The 6,000-nt window shown below is 31.1% G+C and overlaps 1 protein-coding gene across 3 annotated transcripts in view; it reads left to right on the top strand.

The window, feature by feature from the left end:
• SAMBA (valine-tRNA ligase) overlaps window positions 1-5,571 on the top strand; it is an 80,792-nt gene extending 75,221 nt beyond the window's left edge. For 2 of the 3 annotated variants that reach the window (XR_016355667.1, XR_016355665.1), the window contains exons 4-5: window positions 4,002-4,071; window positions 4,189-4,691. The gene's annotated coding sequence lies outside the window, so the exon portion shown is untranslated. Of the gene's footprint in view, window positions 1-4,001; window positions 4,072-4,188; window positions 4,692-5,127; window positions 5,233-5,328 lie in introns of those variants that run through there. The other variant, XR_016355666.1, reaches the window with a different exon arrangement.
• The last annotated feature ends 429 nt before the right edge of the window (window positions 5,572-6,000 follow it).

A 6,000-nucleotide genomic window follows, 5' to 3' on the forward strand; every position in this document is an offset into this window, starting at 1 on the left:
ACCATATTGCTACACCTTTTAAGCCTTCTACTTTTTGTGACAAATTTATTTCTTACTTGAGATACTATTAAGGTTGAGTCACCATATATAGAAAGTACCTTGATTCCATGATTTATAATAATATTTATGCCTAATATGAGTGCTTCATACTAAAAAATATTGTTAGTACATTTAAATCTCAATAGAAAGGAATACTTGAAAGACATGCTAAATAAAGAAACACAAAAAACCCATAACACCATTATGTTCCTTACCATATCTCCCATCAAAATATATTTTCCATAACATTTAAGTGTCCTCCTTTGCATGCATCTCAATTAGATCATTATTCGTAAGAGTGGGTTTATATATAATCACTTGAAAGTTCTCCATATCTGATTGATAGAACTTATTCATTTGATTATAATTAACATCTTCAATGATGTAGGCTGATCTCGGGTTTCTATCAATTTTGACCTCTGCCCCATTTAGGGGGTCTGTTACATAAGACATATGTAGTTAAACATGTCTTGCTACTAAGTTAGACCATTTCTTGGAAAGAGCGTTCTATAATTACCAAATACCTCTACAATTGTTATGCCATTTTTGTATGATGCATTGAGGCATGATGGCAACATGAATTCTACATTATTCATTACTCCAACCATTAGGACTAATTTGTTATCTATAGCATAGAAGTTTCCATAGGTTGTGTGAAATTCAATCCAAGTTCTCTACTAATATAAATACGCACGATACTTTTGGTAGCACCTAAATCAGTCATACAGTTCTTGACAATTTTTTTCAATCCATAATATTAAAATAAAATGGATCAACCTTGGATAAATTCTTTGTAACAAATATTCTAAGATATATAACTATCTCCTCCACAACAAATCCTTTATTCTTAGGATATTCTTTGGTTACATCTCCAACATTAGACAAGATTTTCAATGTTTCATTTGTATAGTCAAGAAATTCTATGATTTCAAATAAAGAAACATAAATTTTTACTTGAGATAAAGCATGAGACATGCAAGAATTAGAACTTGAAAATTTCTTACCAGTTATCTTCTTGTCAATGGATCTTGTTAACTTTGGAGGAGCCTTCCGATCCACTAGTTTAGCAATCTAAGTAATACTTACCTTACTATGTACATTTTCCTTGTCTACCTTCCTTTTGATGTTGGACTTTGATTCTTTACACAAGTACATTTGGCCTTCATTTTCAACGTCCATTTCCAATGTTAGGCCATTTTGGATTATGAAATCAACTTTTTTGACACTGTCTTGAAAAGGTCAAAATCTTGATGCTACTTAAGTTTGTTGTCAAAATTTTGATGAAATTGGGATATGAACAATAAAAAGAAAAGTGAAATTCAGTTTTTTCTTTTTTGGGATCACGAGCGACAGGTTGGGCTTCAGTTGTGCTCATCGATTTAAAGTCATTTTGAGCTGCAAATCATGCCCCTTTACTTGACCATTTTGTTTGTATGTGTGTTTGTAGTAATGGTAGAAGATAATTAAATGAAAAAACTAGGGTTTAGATAGAAAAAATGCATACCTAAGATCTATTAAGGATTATTTGGATTGCCCGTTGCCCTTGTTTTTGTTTATTTTTTGTCTATCTCCACTGAAAAAGATCACTGTAGAGACATAGATAACAATGATGCAACAAGGGACACAATATATATTCACTCTTGAAACCTAAATGAATGAGTGAATGGGGAAATGAGTTGGGGCATATAATAAAATAATCCTACATATTTCTCATCAAATCCATCAAATCCAGTAGGCTTTATAAATCAAAATTCCTCAAATCAGGGTTAGTGGATGTGTTTTTTTTGTTTGCAATGCAAACTGATGTATATTTTTACACCCTATGACGTTGATGGACTTGGTGGAATGTGTGTCTAGTATTTTGAATGTGTTTCTTCATTCTACTCTTCAATGTGTTTCTTCATTCCACTATTTAAGAAGTATTTTGATAAATGGGTTTCAGATGTTTCAAAGCTTGGCATTCATTGTTTGACACCCTAGAGTAATATATGATATACTAGTTTAGAAACCACCCTACAACTAACCTCAAAATTAAAAGTTATCTTTTGATCAAAAAATTAGTTTTAAGAGTAGAGGACGATATCTCCAAGCCTCACAAGTCAATCTAGCTGAAATCATCAGTAGAAATCTATGTAGATATGCTTCTAATTAAACCCATAGAAGCCCTTGTAGTCTTGTAGCAAGTAATTGCCATAGGTAATCGACAAAGGAAAATTGTTGGAAATCAAGAACTGTATAACAATCAATGTAAACTCAAAAAGAAACTAACAAAGTATTAGTAAGAAGAACCATGAAGCAAATAGACAAGAGAGCCCAAAAAAGGAAGTCATAATGACATAATATTCCAATAATATATTCAATTAACTTGGAAAAGATATTGGCCCAAGATATATATTCATACTCATATAGGCATCTTATAGATTTAAATTGTAAAACAAGTCATGATGACATAATATTCCAATAATATATGATGAGACACAAAGCTAACTAGTTTCAACAGATGCATGAGATGTCGTAGGACTACTTTGAGCTATTTTTATACTAATAGTAACTAGACAAGACCATGACATCTAGGTATTGCTAAAACAAATTACCGAGTTTTACGCTTGTAATCATCACTGATGAAAATGGTCCAAATATGATCTTTATGAGTTACATGTAGACACTACAAATAGACAAAACTGCTTGTATTGTGAAGGAAAGATTGACCTCCCATTCTTATTTGGTTGACTCTCGCTATAGCCACTAATTTGTCACGTACTAATAGATGGGATTGACATATAAAGAAGAAAATCTCATCCATAAATTGCATGCTAAAAAAGTGATGATAAAGTGAATAGAGGATCATTCTTTTGGGTTGTCTAATATATCAGTATGCATCCTCCATATTTAATGAAGCCTGCAAAACCTAAATAAGGAAAATGCAAGCATGTTGGTGGCTAATGTTGGTTGCCTTTATCATGAATCTACTAATGGTGGCTAATGGTGGTGGCCTTTATCATGAATCTACTAATAGATATCATGAATGTAAATTTTGTGAAATGTAAATTATGCACAAAAAACAACAAACCTTAAAATATATTAGTGTGAAATAAGTTACATTTTGTAAACACATTTGTAAACATATACAAATTTTAGAAAGTAAACAAAATTCCTCTACATTATTATAAAGTAGATATAAAATTTTGATATTAAGAAATAGCTTACAAAGAGAAGCTTTTCAATTGTCATCATCAAGTTAGAATTAGAGTGCTCAATGGTGTTGGGTAGACATCATTACTATTTTTCCTTAGTCTGCCAAGTGAGGTTCAACCCAAGTTTCTAGGGAATAGACAGCAGAATTCTCTAGTTTTAGTCAGAGATTCTTGTAAAGGATTTACAATTCTTGGAGAAACCATATACACCTTGAGTGTGAGCCACACAAGCCTACAAATGTTTTAAAATCCTCATTAAGAGGCCACAAATTCATAATGGGTAGAAAACACTTATGAAAAAGGCTTATTATTTAAGAAAGTTAGTTTATTTTTTAATAATTCCTAAGGGTGGTGGTTATAAAAGCACCTCACATGAAAATAAATCTATAGATATCATTAACATTATGTATTGACTACAACTAGTAAATCCTTATTTTGCTATATTTTTTTATGTGTTACTTATGCATTGATTTGTTTTTTCTTGGGTGGATTTCATAGTCATGGATTAATTTTGTGTAGTAAGATATACACCTCCACGGGATAGAAAAAAGACCAATATTAGTGATAATTTACAATCATTTTCTAGACCATCCCGTGATGCTAGTAATGGATCATTGTAAGTGTCATTATTGTTGACTGAGACATATACGATTCTACTAAAAGTAGCTAAGCTTCTAGGTACTTTAAAATTGTTTTGATTTATATTGTAATTGTAGTTTATTTATTCATAACTCTTTTTGGACTGATGATCTGATGATGTTTTTGTAGGAAATGATATTTTTTATGAAACTCTTTATGAAATGACACGGAAGCTATTTGGGCCCACCATAAGTAAAAGGTATGTAGCTTCATATCGTTGGTAGAATATTTTTCGTTTCATCCATTTATTGTACTATATTCAAGTTACATAGCTTCAATTAATTTTTTTATCTAACGCGTTTGTTTTTTCCTAAAGGGTGAAATGAGAAAGAGGGTGGCTTCAAAAATTAGCTCATAAAATATTTAGAAAAGCTCTTTGGAAATAACATTTTTGACAATGCCAAAGTTCTTCAAAAAGCTTGCAAACATCTAAAGTATGTGAGGGACCAATAGAAAAGGGCTCTAAAGATTAACCCAAAGTGTGAGCATCCTATGATTCCACCTATGTAGTGGAATGGAATTATGTAAGATGCAAAATAGATAAGACAAAAGGATAAAGAAGTTCAACCATAAGACGACAAAAGAAGTTATGCAATAGTATTAAGTAGAATGTAATCATGCATGAATTAGTGATCTATATATTTATATAATCTAACATATTTCAATGTTTTCATAGAATGCAAGACACATCAAAGGCTATAAAGGCCAGACTAGAAAATCATGGCCAACACAAACTTGGCTTTGATGGCTATATGAAACTTCACACATGACTTGTAAGTAACAGTAAATAAAATTTGGAATCAACTTTTTAGATAAAAATTGTAATTTGTTTGGTTTAATCAAACACACATTGAAATTGATGATATTAAGCCAAAAATAAAGGGCCCAGAATTTAAAATTGCACCCACAAAAGAAGACAAAAAAATTCCCTCAAGCAAGGCTATAAAGCCGTGGGTGCATGCCTACACCAAGATTACTATGGCCATACCAAAGATTCTGGTGCATCGGATGACACATGTAAATAGGTCAAATGAAAAATAAATCAAATTCAATACTTGAGAAATCATATTTTTGATGTTAATTCCAAACATAAATTGACTATTCTTTTCTAATGACATTTCACTGCATATGAAGGCCATGATGTGTATCTTAGTGATGGAGGTATTCGTTTCCTATTGAAAACAAATTATTGAATTATTAATACAATTTAACATCTTTAATTACAATTGTTGTAACCATTTTTTGAATATTTTAGAGCATGCCAAACATCATGGTGAATGAGTGGAACATGATATGAGTGTTTAGCATGTTGAGGTGGGGGCTGATCAAAATGCTATTGTAGATGATGTGGCACAGTTAGGTAAAAAAATCCTTGTTATGTTCTTTTAATTAATGAAAAACATGTAACAATAATACAAAATTATTTTGAATTTAACCCATTTACTTGTTATGGTAGTGGATCCCCCTTTGGCGCAACAACCTCATGCTTCTCAAAAATCACGAAGCATCATATGCTGGGATAATCACAAGAGGAGGAGAATACTGAAGATATTGATGTTCCTATTAGCGTTTACCTTAAAAAATAAAGAAAAAGTAAAAAAAGAAATGATTATTATAAACCTTGTTTGAGAATGAAAGAACAATGTCTTAATGAATTATTGATGAATGTTGCATAATAATGAGTTTTATGTCATGTTAATGAATATTGTTATGTGATTATAATTATTGATGTTTTAGTGAATTATTGATGAATGTTGTGTATTAGTGAATTTTATGTCATATTAATAAATGTTATGTGATTTTATTAGTTGAACGTTATAGTTCATAAATGGATGGATGAACGAATGAATGAAATATGTAACTAGATGTTAGTGAGAAATTTAGAGTGATGTTGGGGGGTGGGGGTAGGAGGGCCAAATGAGCTTTTACCTTCATGTGGTTGACCTTGTGAAATAGAGAATATTAAAGTATTCTTAAAATCAAGTGAAGATCAAACTAACATACCCTTTCTTTCTTACCTTAACAAGATTGCCAAAATTTATGTAACCTAGCCTCGTATGCCATGAGTAGATAAGTTATCCTCATTTCTAGATGTACCAATTCACCATTTAATCACTTCAAATACTTC

This window comes from Cupressus sempervirens, chromosome 8, assembly GCF_028749045.1.
Source record: "Cupressus sempervirens isolate cs-2001-9-10 chromosome 8, ASM2874904v1, whole genome shotgun sequence".
Taxonomy (NCBI): domain Eukaryota; kingdom Viridiplantae; phylum Streptophyta; class Pinopsida; order Cupressales; family Cupressaceae; genus Cupressus; species Cupressus sempervirens.